Below are 22,554 nucleotides of genomic sequence, written 5' to 3' on the forward strand. Positions count from 1 at the left end.
CTTCACTCAAGTAATGTGGAACGAGAAGGTAAAATACGTAAGTAGTCTCTGGGTTTAGGTCAAGGACTTCAACTCTCACAGGAGTTGACACAAACTATCTTGGGAAACCACATCCACAAGTGTAAAAGCATAACCTTTCAAGAACTCTACATCCAACTTCAACTAACACTACATTTCTAAGTGTTCTCTCAGACCATAATAGGTGCATACACTCAATTCACAAAGACAGATTCGCCCTACATGTTCTATCTTACATCTCGCACCAGGAAGTGCTTGATTCACAACGCTTGCATGCTTCACATAATAGTCTGAACTGTTTGGTTCAAGCTCTCAATGCCTTGAGCCAAATCATGTAAGGCTTTAAGGATTAGGTTGTGTCTCATATCCGACGACAACCGATAAAACACATATATTCATCTAATCATGCAGGAGAAAGCAAGTAAGCAACAAACAACACAATTCTACTAAGTCAGGTATACTTAGAGTGTAATGGTCGATGCGTGCAGAGTCTTGAACCATGTTACGACAATGAAGCCATACATGATACTTCAAGTACAAGGTTTTGATGATGAGCAAGTGGAATCAACTGCATTTCAGCTAAGGCTATGAAGAAATTGAAGAATTCAGTGAAGAATCTTTGAAGACTAATGTGCAAATGTTTAATTCATTAAAAGTCTTAGATTCTTGTAAGAGCCTTACTTAGAGTGCATATTTAGGTTGCATTTCACCTTAAAAGTCTTTAGAAAAACTTTTCTAAAAAGAACCCTCATGAAAATCTTTTTTGAAAACTCTTTTCTTAAATTTTCATGTTTATTAGTCGACCAATAGACTTACCAGTCGACTAATCCTTTCGCGCCATATTTTCTAAAAAGTCATTTTTGTCAAATTAGTCGACCCAAGGTTTTATCAGTCGACTGGACAGAATGTCTGTTTTCTGGAAAATTAGCAGCAGTCGACTAATGGTTTTATCAGTCGACTGAACAGAACATGTGTTTTTTGAAAATTTAGCAGCAGTCGACTAAAAGATTTTTCAGTCTACTGATGATATTATCAGTTGACTAACTTTTCTCAAGTCGACTAAGTTTCAAAAGTTCAGATTTTCAAACGGCTCGATTTACAGATCAGTCGACCGATGATAACGGTCAGTCTACTAATAACTAACTATTTGCCGTTTTCCTGAAACTTCAAAAAGGCGTGTCTTTTCATTTTTCAAACGTTTTGATCGTTCAAAATGGACAGTTTTGACACCCTTTCATACTCTCAACGTATGGAAAACTTTAACTATAAATATGAGTGCATTGTACACTAAAAAACAACAAGAATTCAATCGATTTGAATCATTTACTTATTGCTTTTCACTCCTATTCATTCAAGTATTTGTTTTCTCACTCATGTGATATTTTCACTTCAGTTTTTCACTCAAATCACTTTGAGAGATAGTGAATTCGTGAGTAGAGTATTTCAACAACCTCAAAAGCCAATTGCATCTCATTTGCATTCAAAAGAAAGGCTCATAGGTTGTTTTGTAAGTTGTTATTTTTTTCTGTAAAAAGAAGGACTCCTTGGTTTAAAGGAGTTGTTTGCTTTCAGTAGGGTTGTTACTGAAAGTGGGACCAGTTATGGTCTGCGTGATCTTGTAGTTTATAAGGTTGATAGTGAAATCTCAAGCGGGTTTTGCTTGGGGACTGGATGTAGGTCGGGTTAGACCGAACCAGGATAAAATCTTGTGTTCTTTGTGTGTTTGCTTTAAGATTTGCAAAATCATTCTATATTCCACAGAAAATTTTAAAAGCACTATTCACCCCCCCCCTCTAGTGCTCGTTGCCTCGATCCTAGTGCACTTTCATTTGGTATCAGAGCACAGGTTTGCTATTACTTTTATTTGACCATCATCTAGCATGACAACTACAACATCTCAGCACAAAGAAGGGAGCTCCTCTGTTCGTCCTCCTCTCTTCGACGGAACAAACTATGGATACTGGAAAGTAAGAATGACAATATTCTTGCAATCCATGGATCTCGATATCTGAAGAGTTGTTTCTGAAAAGTACCAAACTCCATCAAGTGATTTCAGCCGATGGACCGATGATGAAAAGAAGACTGCTTCACTGAATGCCAAAGCCATGAATGCATTATATTGTGGCGTTGACAAGGTAGAATTCAATCGCATCTCTCAATGCTCTACAACAAATGAAATTTGGCATACTCTTCTAGTAACTCACGAAGGTACGTCAAAGGTAAAGGAATCTAAAATTGCTTCTTTAGTTCATAAATTTGAATTGTTCAAAATAAAGCAAAATGAATCTATATCGGACATGGTAACTAGAATGACCGATATGACTAACACTTTGAAATCCCTTGGAAAAGAATATTCACAAGTGGATTTAGTCAGAAAGATTCTAAGGTGTTTAACTCCTGAATGGGAGAGAAAAACCACTGCTATTGAAGAAGCAAATGATCTCAATACTCTCACTCTTGAAGACTTAGTTGGTAACCTAATGGCATATGAGGTCCAACTTCAAGACAGACAAAAAGAAGAGCCTAAGAAGAAATCTCTTGCTTTTAAGTCTACTTCTGACTCAGAAAATTCAGAAGAAGATGAAGATGAAGATATTGCCCTCATCACAAGGCAATTCAGAACATTCATCAAAAAGAGAAGATTTCAAAGAAAGGTAAAGAAAGCAGATTCTTCCATTCCCAATGAAGTCAAGTGCTTTAACTGCAAAATGGCAGGACATATCAAGAAAGATTGTCCTCTTCTCAAAATCAAGCCCAAGGACCAATTCAAGAAGAAAAAGGCATTTCAAGCATGTTGGGATGATAGTGACTCCTCTTCCGATGAAGAATCAAATGAAGAAGTCGCCAACATGTGTTTTGTAGCACAAGAAGATTCGGTAAGTCAAATTGACTATGATGAGTTATTTGAAGCATTTAATGATTTATATGCTAAATTTAAGAGTCTTAGTTCTAAAAATAAAGAGTTAAAAACTGAAAATTTAACTCTTGACTCTCAAAATAAAGTGTTACTTCAAGAAATAGAAGATCTCAAGAAGAAAAATTCTTGCCAAGCACTTGAGATAAAAGAAATTGGAGTTAGAACCAATCTCTTACAAAAAGAAATATCTAGTCTTAAAGAAAAGTCAAATGATCTTCTTTCTATAGTGACCAAATTCACAAATGGTCAAGAGAATCTAGAAAAACCTCTTGGTTCTCAAAGATGCTCGGTTAATAAAACCGGATTGGGATATAGCTTCTTTGATACTCAAAATAGACCAAACTATGTGGTGAAAAATCAAAGACATTATTCTCAACCTTTTGTTCATAAAACTAAACTTTCTAGTTCTAATAGAAATGCATCTAGATATGATTATTCTAGACATGTTTATTCTAAATCCTTTTATAGAAAGAATATTTATTATCAAAGGAAACCAAAATCCAAATGGATATGGGTTCCTAACACTAACTCTCATGGCCCCAAAAATAGAAAGGGGTCAAATGCTCTGTTTTCTGATTTTGTTGTAGGTACACAACATAAGGAGCAAATGGATATTGGACAGCGGCTGTTCCAAACATATGACTAGAAGGCCAGAGTTATTTTCCACCCTCCAAAATAAGGATGGAGGAACCGACGACCTTTGGTGACAATAACAAGGGAAAAGTGATAGGTATTGGTAATCCAAAATTTCCCTTGATAGAAAATGTTCTTTTAGTAGATGGTTTAATGCATAATTTAATATCTATCAGTCAATTATGTGATAAAGGTTTTCATGTTTCTTTTGAAAATGATTTATGCTTAATTTCTGATTTTCAATCTAAAAAGATCATTTTTAAAGCTAAAAGAAGAAACAATGTGTATGAACTATATCTAGATGAATTACCCTCTTTTAATGAAAAATGTCTTATTGTTTCAAATGAAATTCAATGGTTATGGCACAAGAGACTTGGACATGTTAACTTTAAAATTATTTCAAAATTATCCAAGAATGATCTTGTAAGAGGCCTACCTAGAATACCATATAAAAAGGATCACTTATGTGATGCTTGTCAAAGAGGTAAACAAATCAAGAGTTCTTTTAAAGCTAAAGATATAGTTTCAACAAAACGTCCTCTTGAACTTTTGCATTTAGATCTATTTGGACCATCTAGAATTCAAAGTTTGAATGGTAGCAAGTATGTTTTTGTTATAGTAGATGATTATTCTCGGTTTACATGGGTGATTTTTCTAAAAAGCAAAAATGATGCTTTTTCAGAATTTTCTAAACTTTGTAGAAGAATTACAAATGAAAAATCTACATCCATTATTAAAATTCGTAGTGATCATGGTGGTGAATTTGAAAATGAATCTTTTCTAAAGTTTTGTGATTTACATGGTATATCTCACAACTTTGCTTTTCCTAGAGTGGCTCCACAAAATGGAGTTGTTGAAAGAAAGAATAGAACTTTGCAAGAATGTGCTAGAACCATGCTTCAAGATAAAAATTTACCAAAATACTTTTGGGCTGAAGCAATTAATACAGCATGTTATGTCTTAAATCGTGTTCTTATTCGACCAATTTTACATAAAACATGTTTTGAATTGTATTATAATCGTATACCAAAGATCTCATATTTCAAAATTTGTGGTAGTAAATGTTTCTTGTTAAATACCAAAGATAATCTTGATAAGTTTGATTCAAAATCAAATGAATCAATATTTCTTGGATATTCTTCTAGAAGTAAAGCATATCGTATTTTCAATAAAAGAACATCTTGTATTGAAGAATCTTTACATGTTGCATTTGATGAGAATTGTGAGCAGGTTATACCTCTAAGCGAAGGAGAAGAAGTAATACTTCAAGAAGAACCCTTGATAGAGAGTACTTCTCAAGAAAATATTCCTCTTCAACCAGTTTGGAAAGAATTTCCTAATCATCTACATGAACAAGTTATTGGTGAAATAAAGAGTGGTGTCCAATCTAGAAGGCAGTTAGAAAAATATATTGCAAATGTTGCTTTCATATCTAAATTAGAACCAAAGAGTATCAATGAGGCTGGTGTTGATGAATTTTGGCTTTTGGCCATGTCTGAAGAACTTAACCAATTTACTAGGAATGATGTTTGGGATCTAGTTGATAGACCAAAGGATCATCTTGTAATTGGAACAAGATGGGTCTTCCGAAATAAGCTGGATGAAAATGGTGAAGTCATTCGTAACAAAGCAAAGCTAGTAGCACAAGGCTATAATCAAGAAGAAGGCATAGATTTTGATGAAACCTATGCACCAGTGGCTCGATTAGAGTCAATTCGAATGATGCTTGCTTTTGCTAGTTACATGAACTTCAAGTTATATCAAATTGATGTTAAGAGTGCATTCTTAAATGGACACATCAATGAAGAAGTTTATGTAGAGCAACCTCCAGGTTTTGAAAATGAGAAATATCCAGAAAAAGTCTACAAATTGAAAAGAGCTTTTTATGGACTCAAACAAGCAGCAAGAGCGTGGTATGAAAGACTACGAATTTTTCTAGAACAATCTGGTTTTTCCATTGGTCGGGTAGACTCCACTTTATTTATTAAAAATCTTAATTCAGATATTCTTATTGTGCAAATTTATGTTGATGACATAATATTTGGTTCTACTAATGATTCTCTTTGTAAAGAATTTGCTAAGGCTATGCAGGAAGAGTTTGAAATGAGCTTGATGGGCGAATTAAACTACTTCCTTGGACTTCAAATAAAGCAAACTGAAGAAGGAATCTTCATCAATCAGGCTAAGTATACAAAATAACTTCTCAAAAGATTTGGGATGGACTCATCGAAATCAAGAAGGAATCCTATGAGTACAACTACTTCTCTTGATAAAGATGAATATGGTAAAAGTGTAGATACTAAGCTCTACAGAGGTATGATCGGATCTCTATTATACTTAACTGCTAGTCGACCTGATATTATGTTTAGTGTTTGTATGTGTGCAAGATTTCAAGCTAATCCAAAGGAATCTCATTTAACTGCAGTAAAACAAATTCTTCGTTATTTGAAAGATACTTTAGATTTCGGTTTGTTTTACCCAAAATCATCTTCCTTTGATTTAGTTTCATATAGTGATGCAGATTTTGCAGGAAGTAAATATGATCGCAAGAGTACTAGTGAAACTTGTCATTTCTTAGGAAATTCCTTAGTCTCTTGGTTTAGTAAAAAGCAAAATTCAGTATCACTCTCAACAACTGAAGCAGAATATATAGCGGCTAGTTTAGCATGTTCACAAGTACTATGGATGAAACAAACCTTAAAAGATTTCGGTTTGAATTACTCCACAACAACTATTTATTGTGATAACACTAGTGCTATAAATCTTTCGAAAAATCCTATTTAGCACTCAAGAACTAAGCATATTGAAGTTAGACATCATTTTTTAAGAGATCATGTGTTAAAAGGAGATATTTCGTTAAATTTTATTTCCACTAAAGAACAACATGCCGATATCTTCACTAAACCTCTTAAAAATGAAGATTTTATGAGAATTAGGAGAGAACTAGGTATTTGCTCATTTTTGGATTTATAAAAATACTGATTTTTGAACAAAATCTCAAAATCGCACAATATTAGTCGACCGATAAAATTCTAGTCGACTGGTGTTTTAAATTTTGGAATGTATCACACCATATTAGTCGACCGATATATTTCCAGTCGACTGATGATATTTTTAGAATGAATCGCACATTCTTAGTCGACCGATAAACTTTTAGTCGACTAAAATTTTAAATTTTTAAATGAAGGGACTCGATACCCCTTGGATTTTTAAAACACCCGTTCTTTTTAAAATAAGCATTGTTTCACTTCGTTTTCGTATCTTTTCGTTTTTCTTAAAAACGAAACCCTTAAACCGAAAACCCCTCTTTCTCTTTTGCCTCTCTCTCTTCCGAAAAACCCTCGGAGTGTCGTTCGATCCCATTTTCGCCGGGATTTTCTTGCCGTGACAGGGAAACAATGGAATCTTCTGGCTATGATCTTAAAACGCCGGAATCCTCTTGCAGTAACTGGCGCATCTTCAAAACACGCCGGAACCCTCTTGTGTGACAGTGCATTGTCGGAATCCCCTCGTGGCCGACTTCTCACTCGCCGTCAGCCATTATATCCTCCTCTGGTTCTGTTTTACATCGTCGGACAGCATTCTACTTCTGCCGAAAATCATTTAGAAGTCGTCATTGTTTTTGGTAACTCTATTTTTTAACCATGCCTCGTACGAAGTCTGCATCTGCAAAAGGTTTAGGTTCTTCTCTTCCTACACCTTCTTCAAGACATGTTTTTTCACTAAGATTACTTCAATCAAGGATTTGCTCAACTCACTTTTCTAATCTTTGTTGTCTAAACTTTCATACTTTATGGGTTGTAATATTTTAAACTTGTATCTCTATTTTGCTTATGCTATTTCTGCCCTTACTCTTTTTTGATTCTGACAAAGGGGGAGAAAAAGATGATAGCAATTACATTACAGGAGATCTTGCATGAGAAATGCAAAATTAAGAGAAAAAGAAAGCTTTGAATGAATGTATTTCTAAATGCATGAAGAAATGATGAATGGAAATGCAAACCAATCAATATGTGATATATGTGCTTTAAATGTGCTAACTTTTAATGTTTTGCAGCATATTGATAGGGGGAGTAAAATCTCCATCTATGCATCTAAATGCTTTATCTTTGATTAAGTTTGTCATCATCAAAAAGGGGGAGATTGTTACGACAATGAAGCCATACATGATACTTCAAGTACAAGTTTTTGATGATGAGCAAGTAGAATCAACTGCATTTCAGCTAAGGCTATGAAGAAATTGAAGAATTCAGTGAAGAATCTTTGAAGACTAGTGTGCAAATGTTTAATTCGTTAAAAGTCTTAGATTCTTGTAAGAGCCTTACTTAGAGTGCATATTTAGGTTGCATTTCACCTTAAAAGTCTTTAGAAAAACTTTTCTAAAAAGAACCCTCATGAAAATCTTTTTTGAAAACTCTTTTCTTAAATTTTCATGTTTATTAGTCGACTAATAGACTTACCAGTCGACTAATCCTTTCGCGCCATATTTTTTAAAAAGTCATTTTTGTCAAATTATTCGACCGAAGGTTTTATCAGTCGATTGGACAGAATGTCTGTTTTCTGGAAAATTAGCAGCAGTCGACTAATGGTTTTATCAGTCGACTGAACAGAACATGTGTTTTCTGAAAATTTAACAGCAGTCGACTAATGCTTTTTATCAGTCGACCGAACAAAATGTTTGTTTTTCAGAAGATTTTAGCAGCAGTCGACTAAAAGATTTTTCAGTCTACTGATGATATTATCAGTCGACTAACTTTTCTCAAGTCGACTAAGTTTCAAAAGTTCAATTTTTCAAACGGCTCGATTAACAGATCAGTCGACCGACGATAACAGTCAGTCTACTAATAACTAACTATTAGTCGACTAACTGATGTTTCAGTCGACTAATTTTGCCATTTTCCTGAAACTTCAAAAAGGCGTGTCTTTTCATTTTTCAAACGTTTTGATTGTTCAAAATGGACAGTTTTGACACCCTTTCATACTCTCAACGTATGGAAAACTTTAAATATAAATATGAGTGCATTGTACACTAAAAAACAACAAGAATTCAATTGATTTGAATCATTTACTTATTGCTTTTCACTCCTATTCATTCAAGTATTTGTTTTCTCACTCACGTGATATTTTCACTTCAGTTTTTCACTCAAATCACTTTAAGAGATAGTAAATTCGTGAGTAGAGTATTTCAACAACCTCAAAAGCCAATTGCATCTCATTTGCATTCAAAAGAAAGGCTCATAGGTTGTTTTGTAAGTTGTTATTTTTTTCTGTAAAAAGAAGGACTCCTTGGTTTAAAGGAGTTGTTTGCTTTCAGTAGGGTTGTTACTGAAAGTGGGACCAGTGATGGTCTGTGTGATCTTGTAGTTTATAAGGTTGATGGTGAAATCTCAAGCGGGTTTTGCTTGGGGACTGGATGTAGGTCGGGTTAGACCGAACCAGGATAAAATCTTGTGTTCTTTGTGTGTTTGCTTTAAGATTTGCAAAATCATTCTATATTCCACAGAAAATTTTAAAAGCACTATTCACCCCCCCCCTCTAGTGCTCGTTGCCTCGATCCTAGTGCACTTTCATTTGGTATCAGAGCACAGGTTTGCTATTACTTTTATTTGACCATCATCTAGCATGACAACTACAACATCTCAGCACAAAGAAGGGAGCTCCTTTGTTCGTCCTCCTCTCTTCGACGGAACAAACTATGGATACTGGAAAGTAAGAATGACAATATTCTTGCAATCCATGAATCTCGATATCTGAAAAGTTGTTTCTGAAAAGTACCAAACTCCATCAACTAATTTCAGCCGATGGATCGATGATGAAAAAAAGACTGCTTCACTGAATGCCAAAGCCATGAATGCATTATATTGTAGCGTTGACAAGGTAGAATTCAATCGCATCTCTCAATGCTCTACAACAAATGAAATTTGGCATACTCTTCTAGTAACTCACGAAGGTACGTCAAAGGTAAAGGAATCTAAAATTGCTTCTTTAGTTCATAAATTTGAATTGTTCAAAATGAAGCAAAATGAATCTATATCGGACATGGTAACTAGAATGACCGATATAACTAAAACTTTGAAATCCCTTGGAAAAGAATATTCACAAGTGGATTTAGTCAGAAAGATTCTAAGGTGTTTAACTCCTGAATGGGAGAGAAAAACCACTGCTATTGAAGAAGCAAATGATCTCAATACTCTCACTCTTGAAGACTTAGTTGGTAACCTAATGGCATATGAGGTCCAACTTCAAGACAGACAAGAAGAAGAGCCTAAGAAGAAATCTCTTGCTTTTAAGGCTACTTCTGACTCAGAAAATTCAGAAGAAGATGAAGATATTGCCCTCATCACAAGGCAATTCAGAACATTCATCAAAAAGGGAAGATTTCAAAGAAAGGTAAAGAAAGCAGATTCTTCCATTCCCAATGAAGTCAAGTGCTTTAACTGCAAAATGGCAGGACATATCAAGAAAGATTGTCCTCTTCTCAAAATCAAGCCCAAGGACCAATTCAAGAAGAAAAAGGCATTTCAAGCATGTTGGGATGATAGTGACTCCTCTTCCGATGAAGAATCAAATGAAGAAGTCGCCAACATGTGTTTTGTAGCACAAGAAGATTCGGTAAGTCAATTTGACTATGATGAGTTATTTGAAGCATTTAATGATTTATATGCTAAATTTAAGAGTCTTAGTTCTAAAAATAAAGAGTTAAAAACTGAAAATTTAACTCTTGACTCTCAAAATAAACTGTTACTTCAAGAAATAGAAGATCTCAAGAAGGAAAATTCTTGCCAAGCACTTGAGATAAAAGAAATTGGAGTTAGAACCAATCTCTTACAAAAAGAAATATCTAGTCTTAAAGAAAAGTCAAATGATCTTCTTTCTATAGTGACCAAATTCACAAATGGTCAAGAGAATCTAGAAAAACTTCTTGGTTCTCAAAGATGCTCGGTTAATAAAACCGGATTGGGACATAGCTTCTTTGATACTCAAAATAGACCAAACTATGTGGTGAAAAATCAAACACATTATTCTCAACCTTTTGTTCATAAAACTAAACTTTCTAGTTCTAATAGAAATGCATTTAGATATGATTATTCTAGACATGTTTATTCTAAATCCTTTTATAGAAAGAATATTTATTATCAAAGGAAACCAAAATCCAAATGGATATGGGTTCCTAAGACTAACTCTCATGGACCCGAAAATAGAAAGGGGTCAAATGCTCTGTTTTCTGATTTTGTTGTAGGTACACAACATAAGGAGCAAATGGATATTGGACAGCGGTTGTTCCAAACATATGACTAGAAGGCCGGAGTTATTTTCCACCCTCCAAAATAAGGATGGAGGAACCGTCACCTTTGGTGACAATAACAAGGGAAAAGTGATAGGTATTGGTAATATTGGTAATCCAAAATTTCCCTTGATAGAAAATGTTCTTTTAGTAGATGGTTTAATGCATAATTTAATATCTATCAGTCAATTATGTGATAAAGGTTTCCATGTTTCTTTTGAAAATGATTTATGCTTAATTTCTGATTTTCAATCTAAAAAGATCATTTTTAAAGGTAAAAGAAGAAACAATGTGTATGAACTATATCTAGATGAATTACCCTCTTTTAATGAAAAATGTCTTATTGTTTCAAATGAAATTCAATGGTTATGGCACAAGAGACTTGGACATGTTAACTTTAAAATTATTTCAAAATTATCCAAGAATGATCTTGTAAGAGGCCTACCTAGAATACCATATAAAAAGGATCACTTATGTGATGCTTGTCAAAGAGGTAAACAAATCAAGAGTTCTTTTAAAGCTAAAGATATAGTTTCAACAAAACGTCCTCTTGAACTTTTGCATTTAGATCTATTTGGACCATCTAGAATTCAAAGTTTGAATGGTAGCAAGTATGCTTTTGTTATAGTAGATGATTATTCTCGGTTTACATGGGTGATTTTTCTAAAAAAGCAAAAATGATGCTTTTTCAGAATTTTCCAAACTTTGTAGAAGAATTACAAATGAAAAATCTACATCCATTATTAAAGTTCGTAGTGATCATGGTGGTGAATTTGAAAATGAATCTTTTCTAAAGTTTTGTGATTTACATGGTATATCTCACAACTTTGCTTTTCCTAGAGCGGCTCCACAAAATGGAGTTGTTGAAAGAAAGAATAGAACTTTGCAAGAATGTGCTAGAACCATGCTTTAAGATAAAAATTTACCAAAATACTTTTGGGTTGAAGCAATTAATACAGCATGTTATGTCTTAAATCGTGTTCTTATTCGACCAATTTTACATAAAACATGTTTTGAATTGTATTATGATCGTATACCAAAGATCTCATATTTCAAATTTTTTGGTAGTAAATGTTTCTTGTTAAATACCAAAGATAATCTTGATAAGTTTGATTCAAAATCAGATGAATCAATATTTCTTGGATATTCTTCTAGAAGTAAAGCATATCGTATTTTCAATAAAAGAACATCTTGTATTAAAGAACTTTTACATGTTGCATTTGATGAGAATTGTGAGCAGGTTATACCTCTAAGCGAAGGAGAAGAAGTAATACTTCAAGAAGAACCCTTGATAGAGAGTACTTCTCAAGAAAATATTCCTCTTCAACCAGTTTGGAAAGAATTTCCTAATCATCCACATGAACAAGTTATTGGTGAAATAAAGAGTGATGTCCAATCTAGAAGGCAGTTAGAAAAATATATTGCAAATGTTGCTTTCATATCTAAATTAGAACCAAAGAATATCAATGAGGCTTGTGTTGATGAATTTTGGCTTTTGGCCATGTCTGAAAAACTTAACCAATTTACTAGGAATGATGTTTGGGATCTAGTTGATAGACCAAAGGATCATCCGGTAATTGGAACAAGATGGGTCTTCCGAAATAAGCTGGATGAAAATGGTGAAGTCATTCGTAACAAAGCAAGGCTAGTAGCACAAGGCTATAATCAAGAAGAAGGCATAGATTTTGATGAAACCTATGCACCAGTGGCTCGATTAGAGTCAATTCGAATGATGCTTGCATTTGCTAGTTACATGAACTTCAAGTTATATCAAATTGATGTTAAGAGTGCATTCTTAAATGGACACATCAATGAAGAAGTTTATGTAGAGCAACCTCCAGGCTTTGAAAATGAGAAATATCCAGAAAAAGTCTACAAATTGAAAAGAGCTTTGTATGGACTCAAACAAGCACCAAGAGCGTGGTATGAAAGACTACGAAATTTTCTAGAACAATCTGGTTTTTCCATTGGTCGGGTAGACTCCACTTTATTTATTAAAAATCTTAATTCAGATATTCTTATTGTGCAAATTTATGTTGATGACATAATATTTGGTTCTACTAATGATTCTCTTTGTAAAGAATTTGCTAAGGCTATGCAGGAAGAGTTTGAAATGAGCTTGATGGGCGAATTAAACTACTTCCGTGGACTTCAAATAAAGCAAACTGAAGCAGGAATCTGCATCAATCAGGCTAAGTATACAAAAGAACTTCTCAAAAGATTTGGGATGAACTCATCGAAATCAAGAAGGAATCCTATGAGTACAACTACTTCTCTTGATAAAGATGAAAATGGTAAAAGTGTAGATACTAAGGTCTACAGAGGTATGATCGGATCTCTATTATACTTAACTGCTAGTCGACCTGATATTATGTTTAGTGTTTGTATGTGTGCAAGTTTTCAAGCTAATCCAAATGAATCTCATTTAACTGCAGTAAAACAAATTCTTCGTTATTTGAAAGATACTTCAGATTTCGGTTTGTTTTACCCAAAATCATCTTCCTTTGATTTAGTTTCATATAGTGATGCAGACTTTTCAGGAAGTAAATATGATCGCAAGAGTACTAGTGAAACTTGTCATTTCTTAGGAAATTCCTTAGTCTCTTGGTTTAGTAAAAAGCAAAATTCAGTATCACTCTCAACAACTGAAGCAGAATATATAGCGGCTAGTTTAGCATGTTCACAAGTACTATGGATGAAACAAACCTTAAAAGATTTCGGTTTGAATTACTCCACAACAACTATTTATTGTGATAACACTAGTGCTATAAATCTTTCGAAAAATCCTATTTAGCACTCAAGAACTAAGCATATTGAAGTTAGACATTATTTTTTAAGAGATTATGTGTTAAAAGGAGATATTTCGTTAAATTTTATTTCCACTAAAGAACAACATGCCGATATCTTCACTAAACCTCTTAAAAATGAAGATTTTATGAGAATTAGGAGAGAACTAGGTATTTGCTCATTTTTGGATATATAAAAATGCTGATTTTTAAACAAAATCTCAAAATCGCACTATATTAGTCGACCGATAAAATTCTAGTCGACTGGTGTTTTAAATTTTGGAATGTATCACACCATATTAGTCGACCGATATATTTCTAGTCGACTGATGATATTTTTAGAATGAGTCGCACATTCTTAGTCGACCGATAAACTTTTAGTCGACTAAAATTTTAAATTTTTAAATGAAGGGACTCGATTCCTCTTGGATTTTTAAAACACCCGTTCTTTTTAAAATAAGCATCGTTTCACTTCGTTTTTGTATCTTTTCGTTTTTCTTAAAAACGAAACCCTTAAACCGAAAACCCCTCTTTCTCTTTTGCCTCTCTCTCTTCCGAAATACCCTCGGAGTGCCGTTCGATCCCATTTTCGCCGGGATTTTCTTGCCGTGACAGGGAAACGCTTGAATCTTCTGGCCGTGATCTTAAAACGCCGGAATCCTCTTGCAGTAACTGGCGCATCTTCAAAACACGCCGGAACCCTCTTGTGTGATAGTGCATTGCCGGAATCCCCTTGTGGCCGACTTCTCACTCGCCGTCAGCCATTATATCCTCCTCTGGTTCTGTTTTACATCGCCGGACAGCGTTCTACTTCTGCCGAAAATCATTTAGAAGTCGTCATTGTTTTTGGTAACTCTATTTTTTAACCATGCCTCGTACGAAGTCTGCATCTGCAAAAGGTTTAGGTTCTTCTCTTCCTACACCTTCTTCAAGACATGTTTTTTCACTAAGATTACTTCAATCAAGGATTTGCTCAACTCACTTTTCTAATCTTTGTTGTCTAAACTTTCATACTTTATGGGTTGTAATATTTTAAACTTGTATCTCTATTTTGCTTATGCTATTTCTGCCCTTACTCTTTTTTGATTCTGACAAAGGGGGAGAAAAAGATGATAGCAATTACATTACAGGAGATCTTGCATGAGAAATGCAAAATTAAGAGAAAAAGAAAGCTTTGAATGAATGTATTTCTAAATGCATGAAGAAATGATGAATGGAAATGCAAACCAATCAATATGTGATATATGTGCTTTAAATGTGCTAACTTTTAATGTTTTGCAGCATATTGATAGGGGGAGTAAAATCTCCATCTATGCATCTAAATGCTTTATCTTTGATTAAGTTTGTCATCATCAAAAAGGGGGAGATTGTTACGACAATGAAGCCATACATGATACTTCAAGTACAAGTTTTTGATGATGAGCAAGTGGAATCAACTGCATTTCAGCTAAGGCTATGAAGAAATTGAAGAATTCAGTGAAGAATCTTTGAAGACTAGTGTGCAAATGTTTAATTCGTTAAAAGTCTTAGATTCTTGTAAGAGCCTTACTTAGAGTGCATATTTAGGTTGCATTTCACCTTAAAAGTCTTTAGAAAAACTTTTCTAAAAAGAACCCTCATGAAAATCTTTTTTGAAAACTCTTTTCTTAAATTTTCATGTTTATTAGTCGACCAATAGACTTACCAGTCGACTAATCCTTTCGCGCCATATTTTCTAAAAAGTCATTTTTGTCAAATTAGTCGACCGAAGGTTTTATCAGTCGACTGGACAGAATGTCTGTTTTCTGGAAAATTAGCAGCAGTCGACTAATGGTTTTATCAGTCTACTGAACAGAACATGTGTTTTCTAAAAATTTAGCAGCAGTCGACTAATGCTTTTTATCAGTCGACCGAACAGAATGTTTGTTTTTCAGAAGATTTTAGCAGCAGTCGACTAAAAGATTTTTCAGTCTACTGATGATATTATCAGTCGACTAACTTTTCTCAAGTCGACTAAGTTTCAAAAGTTCAGATTTTCAAACGGCTTGATTAACAGATCAGTCGACCGACGATAACGGTCAGTCTACTAATAACTAACTATTAGTCGACTAATTTTGCCGTTTTCCTGAAACTTCAAAAAGGCGTGTCTTTTCATTTTTCAAACGTTTTGATCGTTCGAAATGGACAGTTTTGACACCCTTTCATACTCTCAACGTATGGAAAACTTTAACTATAAATATGAGTGCATTGTACACTAAAAAACAACAAGAATTCAATCGATTTGAATCATTTACTAATTGCTTTTCACTCCTATTCATTCAAGTATTTGTTTTCTCACTCACGTGATATTTTCACTTCAGTTTTTCACTCAAATCACTTTGAGAGATAGTGAATTCGTGAGTAGAGTATTTCAACAACCTCAAAAGCCAATTGCATCTCATTTGCATTCAAAAGGAAGGCTCATAGGTTGTTTTGTAAGTTGTTATTTTTTTTCTGTAAAAAGGACTCCTTGGTTTAAAGGAGTTGTTTGCTTTCAGTAGGGTTGTTACTGAAAGTGGGACTAGTTATGGTCTGTGTGATCTTGTAGTTTACAAGGTTGATAGTGAAATCTCAAGCGGGTTTTGCTTGGGGACTGGATATAGGTCGGGTTAGACCGAACCAGGATAAAATCTTGTGTTCTTTGTGTGTTTGCTTTGAGATTTGCAAAATCATTCTATATTCCGCAGAAAATTTTAAAAGCACTATTCACCCCCCCCCCTCTGGTGCTCGTTGCCTCGATCCTAGTGCACTTTCAAACCACACTTCTAAAACACTGCTCTGATACCAATTCTGTTACGCCCCAAAATCCCAACTTAGAAAATTCTTAGATTTTTATAGTAAACCTTTTTTGTTTTTAAAAACATTGCACAAGCAAAAAACCATAAGGGAAAAACAGTTGAAAATTCTGAGCGGGTTACAGGATGAAACAACAAGTAGAAACAACACATTTCAATACAACAGATTTATAAAATATGAAACCAACAGGTATACATTATTTCACTTATAAGATACGTCCCAGACAAGGGATTTTTCAAAACCAACTACCAAGATCACCAAGTTCTAGAGTGTGGGTTCAATTCTTGCAGCACATCGATCCCCATCGTACATCCTGTCAATCATTTGTATCCCCACAAAATGGGGTCAGTACTCTTGCGAGGTGGTGCGAACACCCCAAATTTTTTAAAATCTTTTAAATATTCCCTTTTTGCCTCTGATTGCATTTTCTGAGCAATTGAGTCACTTTTAAATCTAAATTCCAGTTCATTTCTCAAGTTTTACTGAAATTGAAATTAAATTCATTTTATATATCTGACTTGATTTCGAATCCGGATCCATTGTCCAGATCCAAATCTGAGTCTCGTTGTCCAACTTTTAAATTAAATTTATAGAAAATACCAAAAATAGTTTTTAAATAGCTCGGACAGTCCATCCGACATCCGTTTGGATCCATTGCGTTATTTTTCGCGATTCGAGGTTCAACACTCGAATATTTTTTCAAAAACTGGATCCAAACCCATTTTCTAAAGAAATTTCCCCAAGATAACGTTGATTTTTCAGAAAAACCCTTCTTTTGTAAATATTTTAAAATTTTGCAAAACTAGTTTAAAATTCCTTAGTTTTTAGAATTTTTGTCTTCAAAAATACAAAAAAAAATATAGAAAATGTCAAGAAAAAAACAAAAAAATAAGAAAATAGAAAAAGAAAACACAAATGGCCTTTTAAAAGCACCCTTTTTGAAAAATCAAGTTTGTAACAAACACTGTTTAGAAAAAACTTTTGTTAAAACCTTCTTTTTAGAATTTTTTTTTAAAATGGGGGACCCGATCTGAGAGGGGTCTAATGGACACCTCTTATAAAATCGACCCTCAGGGGGTCGATAATCTCATCCACCATCATCCATTCTCCACTTCAACAATCCAGTCCATCCATCGCTCCTCTCGATTCTACTTCTCATTTCCCTTTCCATTGGTCACCTCCCTTTGGGGGCTCTCCTTAGAATCCCTTCTGAAGCCAGTAAAGGAACCTCCGCCCATTCTTTCAGAATACAACCAGGCCAGAGTTTCTGCAAATCTTCGTAAAAGGAGAGCTCTCTCCTTGGAATCCCTGCAGTAGAAGGTAAGTGATGCATTCCCTACATTTCCTATTTGATTATCGTATTCATCTAAGTCTTCCTGAGTTCCCTCCCTCTTTCCTTCATTTTGATTTTCCAAGCAAATTTCTTATTGTCAGATTTTTTTGCTTAAATTTCATTTTCCTTTCATAGCATTATGGAGGGTATCGACCTGCATATAGCAGGATCGACCCTTCATTGCTACAGCAAGTAGAGATCCACCCTCCAACATATTTCCTTTATTTATCTTTCTTTTATTTTTATTTTTTTTCCTTTTTTTCACTTTCCTTTTGTTGTTTTTGTTCTTCCTGATTTATAGTCGATTTGTTCCCGATTTTTCTCTGTTATTTCTTTGTTTACATCAAAATCTCAAATCTCTTCTTGATGAATCGACATGGGTTTTGATTTTGCTTTGCTTTTTCCTTTAGCCTCAATTAGTTATGTTTATCTGGATTCTTATGTTGAATCCGTTATCCTAATGTCTACTGCATTATGGCTCAAAGTGCCATCGCTACTGCAATTTGATTTCCTGTTGTTTTTTTTTTATTAAGTTTCTGTTGATCGTAATCACTTGAGATGTTTTGATTTCCTGATTGAGGCACATCCCTGTTTGTTCCATCAATTTCACGAATGACAACATTCAGTATCGTGCTCTGGTTCTGTAAGTATGTTTTCTTGTTTTGTATTTGTTACCTGCCATGCCATATGATCGAATGTTAGATCGATGAGAGTTTCATTGCTATTTTCTGTTCATATTTTCTTCTGATGTCTTTGTTTTGTCACTACAATTTCTATCTTCCATCTTCTTTTGATTCTATTGTATAAGTATCATGTTTTGTTAGCATACCATACCATATTGGATTACATTGGCATCGTCATTCTCAATGAGGTTTACTGCAAGAAGCTTACTGTTATAGAGAAATTTCTAGATCTTTATACGCCAAAGCTTTCTCACGTTACCTTACTCTTTTTTTTTTTCTTTTTGCATATATTCTGACCATATTGGGTATTTTAGCATTCTGCATTTTCTATATTTCCTTGATTCCCCACTTTCTGCCCTTAATACATCATCGTGCAAGGGTATATAACCTCTGTCCAGTTTTCTTTTAGATTTGGAACAATTAACTTTTAAGTTATACTCAGCCATCGAAGTGGCTTTCTTCGTCTGCTACAAAGTGTTATCAGAATTCAACTTGCCTATTATATGCTTGTTGGTCGACTATTACCAGCAGTGATGCAACTTCTTCTTTAGTTGATCGGCCATGAAGGATGCTCGAGCATTCTGCGCTTGAGCATCAACGTGTTACACTTAAGCACTTGCAAAGGCTTGCTGGATCAACGAAATTGGGTGGAGGTGGAGGTGTCTTCATATGCAAAAACTAAGTTGTCTGATATATGTTCTGGTTGTCTTGCTACCCTCCCACTCCTTTATTGGCGTTACATCACAAGCAACCGTGTCCCCGAGCAAGAATCAGCTCAACCACACATTGGTTCTGGTGGATACAACTCTTCTTCAGGATCAACTTCTTACGTTGCCATGACAATTCCTCAGGTTCCTGAAGGATGTCATCGAATCAATGAAAAATTACAGAGTGATCAAAACATAACTTCATAAAACACAAGGGTTTCTATTCTCGTAAACTACTTTAAATAGCATTGGATTGCTTCTTTGCTATTTGGTTTGTTGTTGGCAATGTGTTGATTTTTGGTGGCCATTCCTCTTCTACTAAAGCCCCCAAATTTGTACAGGTTATGTATAAATTTTTTTTTCCTTCTTCTTTCGTCATGGTCTCTCTTATGATGGCATGTACAGAGATTTCCTTAGTATTTACTCATATGCATCTTAATGTGGGAAAATTAGAAATAGTAGTGAAATCCTTCCCTATATCTGATTTCATTACAATTAGTGTATATTCATTTTGTCATTTACCTTGTATCTAAGTTCCACGGTATGATCTGGTTTTGATGCCCTGTGACATTCATTATCTATAGCTCTAATCATGATTTTTGACAAGAATTGTTATTTTTTTTTTTAGTTTCTCTTGTTCAGATCTGCGTCAACCATGTCAATAAGCCTTGCGATCTAAGGGATTTCACACTGAAAATTCAGTTGTGGATAGTCTTTTTCACATTTACACTCATCACACCTAACAAATCCCATTTGCAGTTATTGGAATTGAGGTCCATGGTGAATTTCTGTTTCACTTTGAAGTTCTTGGTTCTGCTGAATTCCATTTCTAAAAGCCAGGTTTGTCCTGAAATTGCTACCATGAAATGATCGCTCTATCAGAGTGTTTCTGTTTGATATACCATGGAAATGGGAGATGTTTTTTTTATCTATCGTAAGGACAGATTCGATTTGCCATAAAAGCAAATTCGATTTTCCATAAGGGCAGATTGGAATGGGTACTAAACCCCCTGCTCAGATTTACACTAAAAAGATCGTCCGATCCTGATGACTTTGAAGTGATTAGTATTCAAATTGCTCTGATTTCTATGTTTTCATTGTATTCCTATATATATATATATATATATATATATATATATATATATATATATATATATATATATATATATATATATATATATTATGTAGTTCTGCAATCACTGTGCTCATTCATTTGCAAGTTTAATTCCCTCATTCTATCATGCACCTTCATTCTTTTCTGTTCCATTTGATATCCTCAGTATTGTGTGTCACTTGCATTTCCTCAGTAAATCTCGCTGGTGTGAAGTTTTTTTTTTTTTGCTGGGGACCTATTTCTTCTCACACGAAATGGCAGTCAAGAGCTTCCTGTAGCACACCTATTTTTATAAGGCCGGAAGGGTGTAATAGGATCTTGCCAAGAAGGTTGTCATGGTTGGAAATGGATTATGTTCAGGAGCTAATAAGGTTACTTCCAGCTAAAGCGGGAGAATGGGGCTCTGAAAGCAATGGGAATTGACAATGGTCGTGCAGAGATAGTAGGTGGTGATGAGGTTCCTTTGCTAGATGGATCAGCAAGAAGATGGGTAAATGCAATTGCTGAAGCTGGTTTATGTGATGTTGTTGATAGCTATAGTGTCTGCTATTGGCTGTCAATGGTTTTCTTGATTCCCAATGGATGAATTTGTCTATTGGAAAGAAATCTCTAAATCAAGAACATTTTGTGTTTATGAGGAGATCAAGAAAATCGTGATGGTTGGGTTCATAAAAGGTACTTCAAGAAAGAATTCCTTGGTTTGTAGCACATACAAAGGCGAACTCAACCCACAATATACATTTTCTTGAGCCTTTCATCCCCAGCTTTGATCATTTCAAAAGAGCCCAGCACCACAGTCACTCCAGACTCTGCATTTTTTTCATCTCGGCACCACCTGGCACATCTCGCAACATGTGTGCTACATGCAGCACCTGCCACAACACAACCTTCATTACTAACACCTTGCTGCACCTCACCTCACGGCCATGCTCTGTGCACAGCTGATGCACATCACTCGCAGCACACCTTGCGTCATCTGCCACACCTTTCACTTCTGCACTTGCATCTTGTATGTATTCACTTGTAACAACCCATGCTATTTCCACAGTCTCACAGTAACCCCTCCAGTATGTTACCATTAACACTACCACACAGCTACACTTGCTATTGTTCGTGGTATTACTCCTCACAGCACATCATATGGTTGAGTGCCTATACACAAGCAGCCACCTGCTGCTTCATCTCATCAGTTATTGTACTTGCAGCAACACCCTGCCATCCACTGTGTATAATGCTGACTCATTTCAGCACACCCTTTTGCTAGCCATAGTCATGGCTGCTGCAACATTCATGGTGCTGCCTATATGTTCTCGTCGCAAAATTTTTTCCCGTCTTCCCTTCCTTGCGGAAGAGAGAGGGAAATGCTTTCGCGATTCAAACTTGACCGGATTTTGGAAATTGTTTTGAAATACTCGCCTCCGTTTTGAAAATTGCGGGAAAATCCATGGGATGGGGCTCGACCTGTCGGTACGAGGTTCGACCGTTCCTGCCGCCTTTAACAGGGGTAATCGAACCAAGAACCAAAATTGTGCTTGACTTAGTGAAATTACCGAAATCGTGTTCTATCCTAAATGCACAGAGAATTCAGGCATGTGCTATGAGAATTTTGGAAAATGTAAATTGGAAAATATAATGTATGCTTAGAAAATATTTGAAGTTGAAAAGTATTTCTCAGGAAAAGATGGAAATCAATCTCTCAAGAAAACTCAGACGAAGAAGGTTTGAAATCTCGAGAAAGTTTATAAAGAGTTGGAAAATCTTGAAGAAGTGAGAATCTTGAGAAAGTTTAAATGAGAATCTCGGGAAAATCTTGAGAAAGTTTATAAAGACTTAGAAGAATGAGAATCTCAGGACAATTTTGAGAAGACTTAGAAAGACTTGGAAAATCATGAGGAAAATGAGAATCTCAGGAAAACTGTAGAAATTCTTGAGAAAAGATGAATATTTGAAAAGGAAAACACTTGTTGGGAAAACTCGGACTTTGAGAATTTTCTTAAGAAAATGATAGAAAATTTTGTAGGAAAAATTCATTGGAGAAGGAAATTCAAAACTTAGGAAATTGAATTCCTGAGAATCTTGTCTTTTGAAATGTTGGAAAATCGATTTCTGATTCTTGAGAAATATGAAAATTCCTTTTGAAAATGGATCTTAAGAAAATAACTTTTTAAGGAAAATCACAGGAAAACATTTGATTTGGGAAATCCAACTCCGAATATCATCATAGTTTCTTGAGAAAATCGATTCCATGAAGTGAAAATCTTTTG

The sequence above is a fragment of the Nuphar pumila genome, chromosome 2 (genome assembly GCF_984573655.1).
Source record: "Nuphar pumila chromosome 2, dmNupPumi1.hap1.1, whole genome shotgun sequence".
Classification (NCBI taxonomy): Eukaryota; Viridiplantae; Streptophyta; class Magnoliopsida; order Nymphaeales; family Nymphaeaceae; genus Nuphar; species Nuphar pumila.